Here is a 19703-nt window from a genome sequence, read left to right as displayed (position 1 = left end):
ACAAACATGCGATCGTCACATAAGCACGGTAACAATAGAAAAATCTCTTGTTTTGACATGGAGGTTGACAACACTGCAGTATAATAAGCTGGCATAATGTCTGCTACAACAAAGAATGACAGGGGATGAAAGAAACCATGGTTCTGGTTTCACCAGAGAAAAGTTAGAGGAACCACTGGAGCTGTCGCTGTTTGCAAAATATTACACCACCATTTATTGACATTTGTAAGACTGAGCCTGCATTATTTTCCTTCAACAAATTTTACAGTTATTTTCTTTTCCTTTGACCATGATGTTTAGACCTAAAGCTTCTGACTTCTGAAATGATTTGATACTTACCCTTTGAGAAATGTCTTTTTGCTGGAGTTTTTTTTTTTTTTTGGCAAGAGTTTCACATTCTTCCTTCTCCATTGGCTCATCCACAGCTGACAGTTTTAGCTACCATCAAACTAAAGCTCTCCCTTTGATCTGTTGATATTTTCACATGATTTTAGTCATTTAATCTTTCATAACTGGGAAATGCCTCTTAATCAGGTTTCAGCTTAAAACTTGTGCTAATTTGCAATATATATATATATATATATATATATATATATATATATATATATATATATATTGAGCAAGGGAATTTGAGTGGAGCTTAGCTGAGTGTGGGGAGATGTGCTTGGGGTATTTTATTTTTAATAGGGCATGACAGTCACATCACTATAGTATGTTTTTAAGTGTGAAGAATGGTTGCAAACAAACCTTTTTTATGTGGACTGTAAAATATACAGTCTTCTACAAGACACCATATTTAAAATACCTTAGCATTTTCAATTTGGTTTTGATTGGAAACTTTGCATTTGATCAGCTTTTATTTTGTAACTGAAAAAGATTGATGCCTACCTAAAAACGGATGAAAGCGCCGGCTAGATAGTCATTTATTTATTGTCAAACAGAAGTGACACATTGTAATTGCAGTGCCATCACTGCATCCTCTACCACTGATATCTTGTTCTCCTTCCGAAGCATGCAGCATTTTATGGACGTTTTCTGTTTGTGCATCATCACTTTTTATTCTCCTCAAAATTTAAACCTCTGCACTGCTTTGCTGTGAAGTTTTATGCATCTTTCCCCCAGAGAACTATAAGACATCTTCACAGATAGGTGTCAGGTGGTGATGGAAAACGGGAGCGCTTGGACTCACACGCCACCTGTCAGCAACATGTAATAAACTCTCTGCATCTCTGGAGAGATCTCAGGCACTTGCAGTAAAACGCAGACAATATCAAGTATATTGCTGGTTTGAAAGTGTTTTATATGTGGGCAGCGCAATCATGGGACTGAACACCAAAAGTCCTGCTACACCATTCATGTCCTTTTCTCTCCCATCCTCTCTTAAATAAAAAATCAGTTATACAAATCTGTGTCTCGGTGATGCCTTCATCTGAGTGATTTTGACGCTTCTTACCTGTCAAGGATGAAAATGTTTGTCTCCCTCTTCTGTATGTGCTAAGTCTTTTACACTTGTCAAGTAAGGATACAGAAAATCTCTCACAGACTCTTAACTGTGTGAAACTTTAGATGTGAGAAAAAAAAAGTGCCAACAAAACCAACAGAATATTTCAGGACCCTCTCAGAATAAACGACTCTCGTTATTATTAAATCACTGTGTATGTGTCTAATTGCACAGCGGTCAACGGGGGTAAAACACAGAGAGGGCAGATAACACGATGACTATTAAAAGATTACGTTTAATTGGAGGTTTATCAACATTTGTAATGATTATTATCAACGGACATTATCTACTTCCAAAAAGACCGGCGAGTAAAGTGAATGAAGTCGTTGCAGAAATGCCCTGGATAAACATTAAATTCAGTTCTTACTGCTGAACTGCTGTAACATTTGAAGGCTGATTTTACAGGGTAGCTATCAGGGGAGTAACTATAATATGAGTGCAGGTGGCACTGAAAAAAAAAAAGAAAACAGGCCCAGCCAACTTTCACCTTATAAATACAGGTGAAAAATGAAAAAGCAGAGGGGAGACTGCCTAGGAAAAAAGAGATGTCACAGTTCAGAGAACAGCTGCACTGTTGACATAGCGAGGAGCTTCTCCTGCTCAGGCCTGCAGCTAAGGCACTATTGCTTTGTAAACTGATAAAACAAATAAAAAAAAAAGATATCAAATGACTAAAAAGACAGCATGTGGAGAAAAGTGAGAGAAGAAGAACGCTACGAAATAGATTAACTGAGCAGTGCTGCAGAGCCAACTGTAGAGCCCAACTGAGCATTTGTGACAGTGATGTAAGTCGTTATCAGTGTATTTAAATGTCATCTCAGCTCATTGGCTCGCTAATTTACAGTACATTAGTAATGGAACAATTAGCAAACTATGTGCGACATCTGATATTGAGACGCACAGTATGTTTTACATCATGATTTAAAATTTTAGCAACATATATCTCATAATCACTGTCGCAGCGGTCCGTTCCCCTCCGCCGCAAACGTGTCTCTGAAAATCACTGTTAATTTTCGCAGATTTAGTGCTACTAACTTCATCTTCTCCCTCTGATTGCACTGACTTTAAACATTGCTTTTTACAAACACTTCAGCAGCCAAGTTTAAAAAAAAAGAAAGAAAGAAAAAAAGCCACTTTTCAACCAAAGAGAGGCGAGAGTGTGTTCCCCCTCTCGTTGAAAAATAAACTGGTGGAAGCTTCACCAGCATGTTCAGTGTCTCAACCTTACACTCTGATGAAGTGTGAGGTTCCACCTCCGAGTTAAGAGAAATCCAAGGTTGGTGTGAAACGTGTCAACGGATTGTTAAAACATCCTGTAATCTCCATTTCTTTTTTAGTAACCAAGTCTCCCAGAAATGAACTAATGCCTTTGAGCCGACAGGATGTTGCAATATTGGATCAAGGACAATGTGTTTTTCTGCAGGGTTATTTGCAGAGGTTGTTATCAACACAGTTGGGGGGAGGCTGCTGTCGGAGCAGAATTAGAAGAAGCAAGAATGACAGAGCTGGAAAGAGAGAGCGAGATAGGGCTGCAGGAAGAAAGACAGACATTAAAAAAGGATGACAGCACCATTGTTTTCTTCCTTCATAAAGATATCTCCATTATGCAGCTTTGTTGCATGGGGAACCCTTGAGTCATTTTAAGTACTTGTGAGGTTTCTCTGCAACCTGCATGGATTCTAAAGCAGCCTGAATCAATATTTTCATATCAGCAATGAGTATAATGTCAAGTTTTCCTTTAGAGCTCCTCTTGTCTTCTTGTTTGAGCTTCAGCTGGTTCTGTTGGTCCAGTCACGTACCTTTGTTTTCTGCCATATCATGCACCTGCTTTTTTGCAGCAAAACACCCCCAAAACAGTTAAAGTCACATACTGTAAATCAGTGACTCTAAATAAATGCAGACTCTGTATCTGCTATTTACAACTCTCTTTTTCAGTGGTGTTGGAGCTGTTACGTCAAAGAAAAAAAAAGTACACATTAATCATTATTACTCTATAAAGTAATGCAGTAAGTAACTCGTTTCACAAATCATCAGATTACTTTTCCATTACTCTGTAAATTGAGCAGAAAATCTTTGTCACTTGAACATAATTTGCAGTTAACAATATAAACCTTGGTCTACAGTTCCACACACCGACATGTATCTCTTTCCTGATCAGGACACACATGTAATTTTTATTTCAGTTTCTGCATATGAACAGAAAACCGACAGCACTAACAAGCTGAAAACCAGTTACCGCCACTATGATTCTGCTGTAGAAGCATGCACAGGTAGTAATGGAGACTGCGATGCTGCAAACCTGACTCCTCAACACTCACTGCCTTTGTTACCTGTTGAAGATCAGGCTCTTCTGCTGGGGTGGGGTCAGGTTGAACATTGCTCTGGGTTCTTGTCTAGCTTTGTGCTAGTAGGTTGTCTGTGCAGATGCTTTTCAATAATGAAAATAAAAGTGATTTTCATGTCTCCACTCCTCAAAAGCTAAAGACTGCTCCACCGTTATCCCCCTTCTTTCTCCACATAAACTAAAATCAGCTGATTGTTGCATATGAAGAAAAAAATGGATGAAACAACCATGCATTCCCCCCCCTATCGACAAGTAACAAGATAGTTTTAACTGTAATGTAACTACTCAATTGCAAGTATTGCAAGTTGCCCTGTTGTCATCCGTTCTTGTAAAGTATAATCAAACTTTTGAGCGTTTGAGCCGCTTTCGCGCCGTGTTTCCTGCCAGGTAAATGATGCTCCGCAACGTGGTGACGTCATTCGGGGCGACTGGAATCGATAAGGGAATCGTTTGCAAAAATGGCAAACAACTCCAAGGATTGAAACAGTGGGAACCGGTTCTCAACAAGAACCGGGTTTCGATACCCACCCCTATGCTTAACTGTGTCTTACAGGGAGTTACTTGTCCATCATAACTTTGAAACACATACTGGATCTGGTGCTCCTGTGTCAGATCGCAGGTACAAATATGAATAACTTACCTGTTGAGTAGCAGAGCCTAGACAGTGGCTAGGTAACTGTATGGTGGTGACATTGCTACATTTGCCAATTTGTTTGAGGCTCCCTTCATTGTACAGTTTTACAAAGGCACGGGGAAGGGTGGAGAAGGATGTTTTTGTTTCTCTCTCTTTTTTTAAATACCCCAACATGTAAAATTGGCTGCAAATCAAATTTATTTTTAGCATAAAACAAAAGCAGTGTTGTTTTTGATCGACTTATAATATGAGCTAATTGTTTCAAATGAGAAAATGAACCCAAATGAAAAACTCAGTGTTTGCTTGTGCTCAAAGTCTAATTGCACTGGAGTTTTATGTTTTAACACTGTGGCTTTATTACTCTTTGTTTTTCTTTGTTTTTCAAGGATGTGCCACCGTTTCATAAAAAATGATTGGTGATATGTTGGCACATTTACACTCAATTTAATTAATCTTCTCTTATTTACCTTTTTTTTGCAATTTGTATTATTTTACATGGAGGCATCTCGGTGATAAACGACTTTCACACTTGGCAAATGGATCTGAAGAAATATATCTCAGAGATTCCTCATTACAGCGACACTTAATGGAGTTACGGAAAGATGGCTCATTTTCCTTGTGTTCTCTGTCAACTATCAAAATTCACATACCTGCACTGCAGAGATTATTGCAAATCTAATATTCAGAATCAGCAAAGCACTGTAAGAAATCTGTAAAATGCAAAACACATGCATGCCATAGGCTATACGTGTACATGTAAACAGAGTAATTGACCAATTTTCAATATATTCTAAATCTGTCTGCCAATGTTCTTTAATCAAACTCCCACTTGGCTGTTTGAGAATATTTGATTTTGTTTCCCTCAGCAGTCTGACCTACTGTGGCCACCTCAGCCTGCAATTGTCAACCCAATCACCAGTCAATGATACACTTCTTAGCCATCAATCAGTGGAAATTGCATAGCAATAACAGAAACACAGACTGGAAAAGTATTTTAAAAGTCTAAATATTCTGCTACTCAGTATAAAGCTTAACCAAAACTTTTCTAGTCAAGAAAATACGCAATCTACTTCCTGTGTTCTTGTAGAGCGACTATGTTCATCCTAATTGCTCAGCTTGGTTGGCTGCATTTACAAAAAGAATAATGTAGTGCTTCACCCCTCACCAGCAGAAATGCAATATTTAGAGCTGGTTTTACTTTGACCTTCAGTTTCTAAACCAGCTAAACAGGTTTAGAGAAATAGGCCCTGTGCTTCGTACGTCGCTTACTACATCCAAGATCAAATGAAACATCCAAGACCAAATCATCGCGCTAACTCTGAGCTCGCTATTCCGGTTCCCCGAACACACCTGTTGTTGACGATTAGTATAGCTGGATGAAGTAATGTGAGATCACTGGGTGGCCCAACAGGGGCTACGCATCGATAGTAGAAACATTGATCGGCAACCCTTTGATTGGTTGGCGAAAATGTCGAAGGAGCGCGCTCGGTATTTTTCGGCAGCAGAGCAAGAACTCTTAAGTGAGGGATTTCAGGAGTTTCAGAGTTTAATTAAAACGCAAGGGAACACTGCAAAGGCTGCAAAAGCAAGGAGAGAGGGCTGGCAGAAAGTTGCTGACAAATCAAACTCGTAAGTAATTCAATAATAACAATAATAATGGAGTGGATTTATATAGCGCTTTTCAAGGCACCCAAAGCGCTTTACAATGCCACTATTCATTCACTCTCACATTCACACACTGGTGGAGGCAGCTACGGTTGTAGCCACAGCTGCCCTGGGGCAGACTGACAGAAGCCAGGCTGCCATATTGCGCCATCGGCCCCTCTGGCCAACACCAGTAGGCGGTAGGGTAGATTTATCATATCACACCATATTATCCAATATTATATTACATTATATTATATTATAATATGTTATATTATATCCTCTTTCACATTAGAGCCACAACAGGACCCACTAGAACATGGGAACAAGTAAAAGTGAAATATAAGAATATTCTACAGAATGGTAATATTTATCACTTATATTGCTTGTCGTCTCTTGGAAAGAGACCCTGGAATAATCTGTTTGTTTATAACAGCAACCAAGAAAAGGGCAGAGCAACAAAAGACAGGTGGTGGTCCTGCACCCCCTCGTCAACAAGTTGGTTAAGTGAATAATACCCTCACGGGAAAATCGATATCTCTCTATGAGCACACTGTCGCGCTGAGCTAAAGGATCCTGTCTGTCCCGCAATATACGCTGAATTCTGAGGACTCTCCTTATCAATCTTTCACCTTCCGCAATGGGTTGCTCGCGTAAACGGACAGGATATGACTGCGACAGACTTCCCAAATCCACCTTCGCTTTTATAGCCGTGGTCTCCCATCTTGATTACACGAAGTAATCTGCAATTACTACTCTGAAATATGAATTACATCTGTAATAATCACATACATGTAATAGAATGTTAATAGTACATTTCCCTTTTTTAGGAAATGACCTGTATGTATCTGTGTGAAATCAATAAAAGGATCAAGTGCTGCATTGTCTTTAGTTACATTGATGTTATTTATTTATGGTGAAACAGTGGTGGAATATCGCTGTTGCTTTCGTATGAATGACGCGGGCATACCTGCGTGGCCGCGATCTAATCCTGTTTACATAAAGTAAACCTGCTCCCGAGCAGGTTTACGCTTACGGCTCTGTTGCTATGACAGCAAGTCCCAGATGGGCTTCGGGGAACCGAACGATCCAGGATCACGCGAAATCGTCAACAATCTAATCCAGCTAACTTACTTAGCGAGGTACGAAGAACAGGCCCATAGACTGCAATAATCCTGTGTCTCTCTGTGCTGCGTGTGTAAACAGAAGCACCTGTTTTGGCGGGAAAAAGTACACAGCCACTCTGATTGGTGGATTCAAATTCAGCAGCTCTCTCCCTCTGTGTGTTTGTGTGTGCGTGTGTGTGCGTTTGTGTGTGTGTGTGACAGAGAGAGAGAGAGAGAGAGAAAGCCTTTTAATGGGATGATCTCATTGTAAGATTCAAATTCAATATATTTAGACTGGTTGACTGAATTGGATCTTGTGTGTGTGTCTCTCTGTGCATGTGTGTTTCCTCATGTGTACATATTTGTGATTGTGTGGCTGTCATAAATTTTTTTGCAGATTTTTGTCATTTAACAAGTATATTTGAGGGACTCTCAGCATGTTCAGCATTTTTTCAGCTGTCCATTTTGCTTTTCCAATTTTTCTGTTTAACTTATTACTATTGTGCTAAATCATACTATTTCTGCTATTTTATAAGATTTGTGCTTAATATACTATTTCTGCTTTTATAGGATTTGTGCTTAATATAGTATTTCTGCTAAATGTAGTATTTATGCTTAATCATACTATTTCTGCTTTTCATAGGATTTGTGCTTAATATAGTATTTCTGCTAAATTTAGTATTTCTGATTAATTATAGTTTTTCTACTAAATCATAGTACAGTATTTCTGCTTTTTATGGGATTTGTGCTAAAACAAAGTATTTCTACTAAATGTAGTATTTATGCTTAATCATACCATTTCTGCTTTTTATAGGATTTGTGCTGAAACATAGTATTTCTGCTAAATTATAGTATTTCTGCCAAATTATAATATTTGTGCTAAAACATAGTCTTAATTTAAAATTACAATATTCATAGTTCATCACAGTGTCTCTGGTAAATCACAGTATTTCTGCTATGTTGTACTATTTTTCTAAATCATAGTGTTTCTGTAATGTTTAAGTATTTTTGGCTAAATATATTCTTTCTGTTATCTTATACTATTTCTCCTAAATTCTTGTAGTTTTGAGAAGTTATCATGTTTCTGGTAAGTTACAATATTTCTGCTAAGTTCTGCTATGCTATTGTATTTCTGCCAAGTATTATGTTTCCTCTAAGATATTGCAGTTCTGCTAAGTTATTCCATTTTTGCAAAGTTCTTTTGCTTCTGCAAAGCTTTTACAATTTCTGCAACTTTTCAGCTTTTTCAGCTAGTTTTTGCATACAGCTTCAGCTTTAAGCATCCACACTGCATTTTCGCAGGAAATGCAAATTTTTCTAGTTTAACCTTAATTTTCACAGCTGTAAAGTTTGTCAGTTGGTGTCACCTCACGTTAAAAGGGAGTTTTTCCTTCCCACTGTTGCCGAGTGCTTTCTCATAGGAGGTTGTTGGGGCTTTCTCTGTCTTATTATAATGTCTTTACTTTTTAATATAAAGCACCTTGAGGTGCTGTGATTCGGCGCCATATAAATACATGTGAATCGGATATGGCGTTGACCCAATACGTCCACATGCAGACAATCACACAGAAAGACACATAAACACCTGCCACAGTACTCGTATCTGCCTTTGTTTTAGTTCCTGTTACAGTAGCTGTCTCCAGTCCAAATTCTTGCTATGATGACACACACACAGACAGAAAGACAAAATCACAAGGTGAAAGCAATCCCCTCCTCGCTGTCATGGCTGGTGAAGAATATGGGACAGGAGCATAAAGTGGAGGTAGGGGAGGGAGGGGCTGGTAACAATGCTAGACACGCTATCATGGTTGGAAAAAAATCAGGTCAGTATGTGGGAGTGTAGCTGCTAGTGGGGCATCAATCTCACTATTCAAGCACACCTTTCATTCCCACTCTGAGGGCACGCTGAAATGTACAAACTAAATGTAAACATGCAGCTGACAGAAAACATTTTTAACAGAGAGCCTTTAGAAAACCCATTTACATTCAGGTCAGAGCCATAAACTGCTCGCATATCCCCGTATCCATTTTGCCCCCCCTCCATATCAAAAGCTGACTCACAGCAGTGATTGTCTCTATATGTGACACACAGAGGTTCACAGAGGGGGGTTCCTTCTTCTTTTTCTCCTGCTTGACTCAATTCTTTGTCACTACCCACATCCAGAACAACACTTCTAAATAGATTCTGTGCAAATTTGGCATCTCAGTGCACATGAGTTGTGCAGGGGACACTTCATAGTACATTAACCCAATTTCAGTGGATTAAATCTTGCTTCGCTTCCACCCTTAGCCCCCTACTCCAAGGTTTCCACTCACCCCCTCTTGCCATGTCAAAAGTCATGCTCCATTTCATCATTTCATAGCTGTAGTGTTCTTTGTCTGCTGCTCTGGCCAGAGAGATGAGAGTGAAGGAGGACATGAGTAATAACTAAAACCCCAATTTTCTTGTTGGAGACGGCTTTAAAACTCACAGCATGAAGTGCAGTTTGGGTGTATCATTAAGCGTATCTGGGTCTTGTGCAAACCCCTAGGCAGTATAAATGAAACCTTTCCTAATGGTCCAGAGAACCATTTACAGCCAACAAATACATTGTCGATGTCAACTAAAGGGAAATTTGAGTGTATCTGTTGAGTCTTTTCATTTTCTACTGGTCATAACACTGTTTATCTACAAATAGACCTATACAATAAAATGATCCTTTCAAAGGATAATCATGGGGTATGGGTATGTTTAGATGTGATTTCTTAGATACTGCTTTTGCACAGCACAACTTAAATTGGGTTCTGGAAACTGAAAAGTGCCAAACGAGACCATTTTTTATTTATTTTTTCCATTTACTCCTTACCCAGAAGGGTCACGTATATTGTATAACCTCACTAACAAGCACACAGCAGCTATTTTATTCACATTTCACTTCTGTTTCTTATGTCTTTCTAGCAAAAGCATTTTACATGTCAGTCTGCCCCAGGGCAGCTGTGGCTACAACTGTAGCTTGCCTCCACCAGTGTGTGAATGTGAGAGTGAATAAATAGTGGAATTGTAAAGCGCTTTGAGGGCCCCGAAAAGTGCTATATAAATGCAATCCATCATTATTATTATTATTATTATTGTAAGGATAAAACAGTAGCTGCGATGGTGTTAAATGTGCTTTAAGCTACTGATCAGGCAATTAAGACATCTCGGATAGAAAATAAATGCAAACATGGCCAACAAAGTCTTTGACATTTACAACAGAAACAGCAGCTTTAGTGCATTTCTGCCTCTTGCTTCTACTTGCAGACCTCTCTGAATCATGAAACTGTCCAACAAACAAGCATGCTACCCAAAGGTCTGAGAGCAAAATCAAGCAACACCCTCACACACAAACACACTTTGTGATGTATGTTCTTCGGAGTCAGTCGGAAATTCAAGAAAAACCTGCACAGAGTCATATTTGCTGGAGTATAAACTTTTTTAAATCTCTGTGGGCTTGACACCACCTCTCACTGTTCCATCAGTCCTCCCTCCCAGGAAGGCTGCTTGACTTGCAACAGCAGATTATTCTTGACTCTTTTGAAAAAAAGTTTCTCAGCAATGTATTCATACAAGAATAGTTGAAGTATTAGACTCCAATAAAAGGTTGAATGTACTGTTATGCATTTTAGCTGTTTCTTCACCCAGTTATTCTTCTATTTTAATGTGCTACAATCTACAGGGGTGTATTATTGTAATACCTAAATGATAGAAAAATAGATATAAGTATGCTCATGTTCTCTCTTTTGTTTTCTTTAATGAAAACATGATGAGTAGTAGAAAGAAGCTTTTTTTTTTTTTTTTTTTGCTTTCATCAGCATTGTTTCCAGGCTGTAGGCAGCAGTTTACAGTGAAAAATAAATACACTGTCTGCCTACTACCCAGCATGAAACCACAGACGGACAAAGTTCATGAACACAGTGGCGCATTTAGCAGTCAAAGAGCCGGTTATTTCCCACATGAGTTGAAAGAGAGCAAAGCCGTGTCCAGAATCACCTCCTACAGTGCGAGTGTTTACACTTTTAGTGCAAAAATGTACACTGTGTACATAGTACCTCTTAGAAATTTTATAGTGGAACAAAAGATGTATTCTCCATGGCACGGACCTCTTTGTACTAACAGTCCCAGGAAGCAAGTGCAATAATGGCAAATATGTTTACAATAAAACAAACTAATCAGTGTTCATTATGCTCAGTGGACAATGGTGAATGCAGAAGTAACAAGGTAATTGTTGGGGTGCGGGAGCATAATAGGGACTAGAATATGTGTCTTTGTCACTGTAACATAGTAACAAGGCAATATTACCATGTCAAAAACATTTCTTTGTGACATTTTGATTTTTAGAGTAAGAAAAATGATTTGAGGAGTTTAGTGCCTCATTAAATTTGACAGTTCTGCCCAAATGTGAGTCAGCTGCTAAACCTAAACCATAATTCATTTGAATATACACTTCTAATACCATCATATCAGACAGAACTGCCTTGATTATTCATGGGACAAATGCTCATCGATTTTGGTTTATATTGACATGATAGCGTCACACGGCCGCTGCAGATCCGTCCAGCACATTTTAAAGGTTTTCCAGTGGATTGAGATCTAAGTACATTTCCCCCACACCATTACACCATCACCGGCCTGAACAGTTGAAACAAGATAAGAGAGATCCATGCTTTCATGTTGTTTATACTAAATTCTTACCCTGACCATCTGAATGCTGGTGGAATTGGCAAATGAGAGATTTTTGTTAAGAAACAGTTGAACAGGCATACCTGATAAAGAGATTGTGAGGGTATAGTTTTGTGTATTATCCATATTGATCCCATCTCTATCAAACTTCTATTCTCTAAGATGACACCTTATATTTGGAGAATTTTCTGCAAAGATATTTATTAACCTAACAAAACTACCACCTATATTTTACCATAGGTTTTGTAGAACTCAGTAGTGAACTGAATACTTATTTGATTTATAATTCCACCATAGATTTTTGCTTGTGTCTGCTGTGTCCTTTGTTACAGTATGTTTGTTACATGAAAATGATTTGAACAAAAAAATCAGGGCAGGGAAAGTCAAGTAATCATAATATCTGTGAAATACTGCAGGCAAGGAGAAAAAAACATTTGATTTTCCAGATGAGCTAAGCCATCTGCTGTGAAGCAACTCTTGCGTCTTTGTTTTTAGTTCTATTTAGTTATTGATTGATTTTTTTTATTTTTTATTATTTTTTTTTACTGGAGTAGGATGGGTTTTAAAGTCTCTGTTTGGTAAGACACTGAAATAAATTATCTGAAAATATCTACAGTACTGTGCAAAATTCTTGAGTCATCCCTAATTTCTTTATGTTATGCTTCCAAGGAGTCAAACTTTTTTGTATTTTTTTAAGGAGCCTTGAGCAGCACTTTCTGGTTGCCTTTTCTAAGTTTTTCTTTAGACATTGGGGTTTGTTTGTTTGTTTGTTTGTTTGTTTAAATATTAAGCAACCTAACTAATAGGGTTCCAACTCCCAGCAACAACAAAAATAAATAAATAAAAAATAGGGAACCACCCCTCACGCTCCACCTCATGATGCTTAATCGACGTAATCAACCTTAATTTGATGCAGTGTGAAAAAAAATGCACAGAAATCAATTATTTTTCAAGAAATATTAAATAGATTCAACATCTTTCTTCAACAAAATTGCAGACTGCACAGATGGTACCTTCCCAAAGGAAAAAGTACTATAGCTTACTAGGGTATATATATTAGACTTAATAGTTACTATATACAGTAATTGACTTCTATTCATTTTACATCAAATTAAAACTTTGGGTGTCAGATAATTATTTATTAAAAGCTAGACATTTTAAATGAGAATAAGAAAGAAAAGTATGTCTTTGTGCCCCCTTTTCCCTGTTCATGCCCTATCGGCCCCCCTGGCTAAACTTTGCTAGATCCGCCCCTGCACAGTTACCAGCGTCAGCTACGTAGAAAAAGATCCTTGAGTAGAAACTAATATTAAATAAATTCTAACAACAGCTGATCAAGCTTAAACGTGCTGCTGTTGTTCAGCCGCTGGTTTCCTCTTTCTGGTGCAAAGTGGGCCAAAAACAAAGAAGAGACACGGACTCCCGACAGAAAAGCCGATCAGGAGGGAGAGAGAAGAGGCAGTCGCTTGTTAAGCTTAACGCAGGAATGCTTTACAAACATTCAGAGATGGACTTACAAACTTGCTTTACTTCTCTCGGGATAACTTTGTCGGAGATGAAATGCCGGGTTGCTAGCGAAGCTCCAAATGCTATCCAGACCATCGACAGGTCCCGCATGCCACAGCCGGTCTATCACGTGATGCATACTGCTCCGACGTGCTAAGGTTCTGAGGTGAGTTACGGCGTGTTGCAAGTTTTGTGAGGTGCTTTCATGATATTTAATGGATCGGATTACATTTTTTATTTTTCTCCGATATCCGATCCAGTAATTTAGGTCAGTATTGGACCGATACCGATACGTAATATCGGATCGGTCCATCTCTAGTAGCGACTTCAAGGACTGCCAATGTAGTAACATATACCTGGATAGAGAATCACAATGGAGCTCCATCAGTCATGGACTGGCCTCCCCAGAGCTCAGACATCAACATTATTGAAACAGTGTGGGATCATCTAGACAGAGAACAGAACAAAAAGAAGCCAACATCCGAAGAAGAGCTTTGATTGTCCTTCAAAAAGCCTGGAAAACTATTCCTGAATGCTATTTAAAGAATATGCAAATAAGCTAAGAGAATTCAGGCTGTGCTGAAGGAGAAAGGTTGTAATATCTAATATTGACTTTCAAGCTTGTTAGAATGATATGATAAGTTTTTACCATGTATAGTGTGTTTCAATGTGCATGCAGCTATTTCCCATTTAATAGAAATTAGGGATAACTCAAGACTTTTGCACAGTTCTATACATGTATTAAAGATAATATATATATTACTACATGCATTACTGACTATATAAACTTCTGTGTGGATAACACTGTACCTACCAGGACTGTACGGTGTTTCTCCAACAACAAACCTTGGATTACCCCAGAAATTAAAACCGTCCTCAAGCAGAAGAGGAGGGCCTTCAAATCCAGAGACAAAGAGGAGTTGAAAAGGGTGCAGAGAGAGCGGAGGGGACTGATAAGGAATGGGAAGGAGAGCTACAGGCAGAAGATGGAGAACCAGCTTCAACAAAACAACGTTGGTGAAGTCTGGAGAGGCCTCAGAACCATCTCGGGCCACAAACAGCAGAACTCTCTGCCTGGGAGGGATGTGAGATGGGCAAATGAACTGAATCATTTCTTCAACAGATTTGACTCAGCCATGAGGCAGTCTGCAACATCGGCTGCAGACTCACCCACCCCCACTGCTGCTGTTCCACCTCAGACACTTCCTCTATTCACCCTGCTCACTCCCCCCTACCCCCAACAACAGCATCCAATACACACTCAACACAAGGCTCCAGCCTGTCTCTCTCAACCACCCAGGTTAGGAGGGAACTGAGGAGGATTAATGGCAAGAAGGCAGCGGGTCCAGATGGCATCAGCTCGAGGGTCGTCAGGTCCTGCGCGGACCAACTGTGTGGGGTGATGGAGCACCTCTTCAACCTGAGCCTGAGGTTGGGAAGAGTCCCACAGCTCTGGAAAACCTCCTGTGTTGTACCAGTGCCAAAGACTTCACGCCCCAAGGACCTCAACAGCTACAGGCCGGTGGCTCTGACATCCCACCTGATGAAGACCCTGGAGCGGTTGGTCCTGGCTCAGCTTCGGCGCCTAATAAGCTCATCACTGGACCCACTTCAGTTTGCCTACCAGCCTGGCATTGGAGCGGATGATGCCGTCATTCACCTCCTACATCGTTCCCTCGCTCACCTGGAGACCGCTGGAAGCACTGTGAGAATCATGTTCTTTGATTTCTCCAGTGCCTTCAACACCATTCTTCCCTCGGTTCTAAAGGACAAGCTGGTGAACTCTGGAGTGGACCATCACCTCACTACCTGGATCCTGGACTACCTCACCGACCGACCACAGTATGTGAGGACTCAGGGCTGTGTGTCGGACAGGGTCGTCTGCAGTACGGGGGCCCCACAGGGAACGGTTCTGGCTCCGTTCCTCTTCACCATCTACACTGCAGACTTCTCCCACAATTCCACCCAGTGCTTCCTGCAGAAGTTCTCTGATGACTCTGCAATAGTCGGCCTCATCACTGATGGGGACGACAAGGAGTACAGAGGTCTGACCCAAGACTTTGTGGACTGGTGCCAGCTGAACTACCTCCAGATCAACGCCAGTAAAACCAAGGAACTGGTGGTAGACTTCCGCAGGCACAAGCATTCTCCACTGCAACCACTGAACATCCAGGGTATGGATATTGAGGCTGTGGACAGCTACAGGTACCTTGGTGTTCATCTGAACAATAGACTGGACTGGACTCATAACTCAGACGCCCTCTACAGGAAAGGGCAGAGCAGGCTGTACCTGCTGCGGAGCAGGTCGTTTGGAGTGGAGGGCCCACTCCTGAAGAAATTCTATGACTCTGTTGTGGCTTCTGCTATCTTTTATGGCGTGGTCTGCTGGGGCGGCAGCATCTCTGCTGGGGACAGGAAGAGACTGAACAGGGTGATCCGAAGGGCCAGCTCTGTTCTAGGATGCCCTCTGGACCCAGTGGAGGTGGTGAGTGACAGGAGAACGGCGGCTAAGCTGTCATCCCTGATGGACAACATCTCCCACCCCATGCAGCAGACTGTGACAACACTGAGCAGCTCCTTCAGTGGGAGACTGCGGCACCCACGGTGTGGGACGGAGAGATTTCGCAGGTCTTTCCTCCCCACTGCTGTCAGACTCCATAATAAAGACTTTAACTGATCAAGCACACACATCCATACATATGCAATAATACTAAGTGCAATAATCCTTTCTGTCATCGTTGTATTTTTACTCAGTTGTATATAGTATTTGTATTTGTATTCTATTTTTATCTTATTGTATATTTATTTTATTTTATTCTACTGTATATAGTATTTTATTTTATTCTATTCTGTACAGCTGTGTACTGTATTTATTCTTATTGTATTCTAATTTTTGCCTCATAACTTTTGCACTGTCCACTTCCTGCTGTGACAAAACAAATTTCCCACGTGTGGGACTAATAAAGGTTATCTTATCTTATCTTATCTTATCTTATCTTATAAATACTAAAAGCCTGGGGAAAAGTGTGGACTAGTGCATTTAGTCCAAGTACAACACCTTTTATTTAGATTTGTTGTTTTCTACTTATTTTAGATGAACAGATACAATATCTTTAAAACTGTGTCAATTTGTGAGTTCATTTTCCTGCTATCTGACCTACTGATAGCCTCCCTCTCAAAAGTTATAAAACCTTGAGAAGAATTTATATCCTGGTAAATTGGAAATCAGTACAGACTATTATGAATGTAATTGGCTGATTATACTGCTCATTATAAATGATGAACACTGAGCGGCAGTATTAATTTGACTCCTGAATGCCACCTTTGTATAAACAACGCCAAGAGACAAAAGGGAGATACAGCAATGTAGCAGCCAGTGTTTCACTGTGAGGAACAAAACTGTGTTATCATTGTGCAAATGAAATTCATCCCAAGCTGTTCTGTTCAATACTAATATTATAAAACTCTATTACCTGGAAAAGTTTAGTTTTGTGTTGAGTCAATTTCATGCTTGTACCGATGGTGTCTGACAATGGCATGCTTTAAAAAAATGTTTCCATATTCACATGCACGGGGTAGACAGTGACACGAAGATCCGTGCAACTATGCTGCAAAGGTACACACAGACACACACACAGAACCTATGCAGGTGTGAATAATGTATATAACTGTGACACCCATCTTCAATCCAGTGTAAACAGGATTTGTATATTTGTAGAGAGAGCTATAAAGATAGTCGAGGAAGCAATGTATTTTTGAACGGCTGGAGCAGAAACAGTAGCTGAGAGTGAATGGGTGAGTTTGAGCAGTGAAAACCAACAGAGCCAAACAGAGCAACTACAGTACCTTTCATTTTTAGAAACTCTATACTTAAGTTATCTGTAATAAACTGAGTACAAGATGCAAGGATAACATCATAAACAAGAGCATTTTACCCCAAAAAAGTATATTAAATTAAACAAGTACAGAAGTGCTTATATGTAGTGTACTGTACATAAGCCTTAGTCCTTACACTGCAGGGGTGTCCTAACTTTTTTATAAGAGTGCCATGTTTATTAATGGAAAATCACCGAGGGGCCAATAATCCTCATCTTTTTTTGAAGCATAAACATTTTTTAACATTTTATTTTCAATAACACAAAAAGGAACATTATGGTGATCAGGTCTTCAAGCCTTAACAAAATAAGCCTGCTTTTCATTCACGTTTGAGAGTAAAATAATGTAAAGATCTGCTGAAGCTGCTGAATGTCACTATCTCTATGGGACTTACTGGTGCTGCTACCATGAGGTGAAGAGAGAAATGACACTTTTTAAATTCTGTTTGTGTTGGCGGGCCATAAATAATACATTTTAAAAGTAGGAGCGAGGGGCCATATGAAATCTGACCTAGGGCCGTGATTGGCCCCCAGGCCGGACTTTGGACATGCCTGCTTTACTTGTTACAGTGTACTCTTTCAGTATGAAATGCTTATTCCATGTAATATTTTCTGACAGAAAACTATACAATATATATAATAATAAACAAGACAGCAACTTTAAACTTCAGAAGCAATATAAAATAAACCTTTTGAAACCTCATATTTCTCATGTGCTCAATAAGCTCTTTGCAGCGGTTTCACCTCTTTCTGTATTGTGTACACTGAAATTTATATACGGCATTAGGATTTACACATTTGAGTCCAATAATTAAAACTAATTGCTTGTACCTGTTTTTCCTTGGTAACAAATGGCTGCAAACGCATTAACCAGCAAAAGCAACTAAGCTAGCTTAACGTGGCTAGCACAACACTAGCCATATTGGAAGAATATGTGCTTTTCTGTTCTTCCCGTACTGATCATATATTTTGGATACAGAATCAAATAAATTTTAGGTCATTTTTACTCATCCGTCTTTTGTTAATAATTTTTAAATATGTTTTTCCTCTCTAAAACTTTCATTTAGCATGTTAGCCTTTGATAATTTATAGCAGTGGTCCCCAACCCCCGGGCCTCAGACCGGTACGGTCCATGAGTCGTTTGGTACCGGGCCGCGAGAGTTGAGGCTCAGGTCTGAAATGTATGGTTTTCAGGGTTTTTATCGTTAACTCGGTTTTCCTGGGTCTTTTCACGTGCGTTATGAATAAATCTTATTTTTTTCGGTACCGGTACTAGTTTTATTTTGTTGTATTTATCCGCGACACCTTAAAGGCCGGTCCGTGAAAATATTGTCGGGCACAAACCGGTCCGTGGCGCAAAAAAGGTTGGGGACCGCTGATTTATAGCAAAACAAAACTAGACAACAGAAGCTGATGGAAATGTAATGAGCTTTGTAGGCTGGCTTTTGGGTAAAAAAACAAGGGATCACCAGTGTCATAGTTGTGCCAAATGTCAGTATTTGTTAAGTCATGTGGTAAGTTTTAGCAACCATCATAACTGAAAATTGTGACATTTGCTTTTATGGAATGTAGTTTCATTTTTTTTAAAAAAAGGAAAAGACTACATATGATGTAAAAAGTAAAGTCCCAGTATCAGATTTAAACACTTGATGGAGTCAAAACAGTGTCAAGCTTAAAGTGAAAAATCAAGTGATGCGGGGAGCTGTCAGGTCACCAAAGACTGTGAAACAGTTTACAAACTTTCCTGCAACACGTATCTAGGCAACTCATGCTCCCTGTTGGCTGGAGAATAACATCTTCCTGAAATCAACGGTTTCATGTGTTTTTTCACTCTGGTCTATCTTTGCTGTTTTTTTTTCTGCCTCTCTCTTCTTTATACCCATATCTGTCCTGTGCAGTTAGTCATGCAGGTGTTCCCAATAAATGTTGAATGAATGAAAATGAATGGTTGAGCATTTAACTGACCTTCAACATATTTATTACCCTGTAGGTGCAATAAATATTAGCTTAGGTATTTATTTTCATTTGTCATATATATTTGGCATGCAATTGTCTCTCTCTAACTCAAAAGGAAATTCTGAAACTCTCATATTAAATCCCAGTCTGTCCCAGTCCTCTCTTAATCCAGTAGCTGAACTGCACATCTTAATCATGAGTGGTAAATGGCCTGCATTTGTATAGCGCTTTTCTAGTCCATAGGACCCCAAAGCGCTTCACACTACATTCAGTCATTCACCCATTCACACACACATTCACACACTGGCGATAGCAAGCTACATTGTAGCCACAGCTGCCCTGGGGCGCACTGACAGAGGCGAGGCTGCCGGACACAGGTGCCACCGGGCCCTCTGACCATGAAGCCCTGATGCTGACGATATGTGAGCAATCCATCAT

The sequence above is a fragment of the Maylandia zebra genome, linkage group LG13 (assembly GCF_041146795.1).
Source record: "Maylandia zebra isolate NMK-2024a linkage group LG13, Mzebra_GT3a, whole genome shotgun sequence".
Taxonomy (NCBI): Eukaryota; Metazoa; Chordata; class Actinopteri; order Cichliformes; family Cichlidae; genus Maylandia; species Maylandia zebra.
This window is presented reverse-complemented; position numbering follows the sequence as displayed.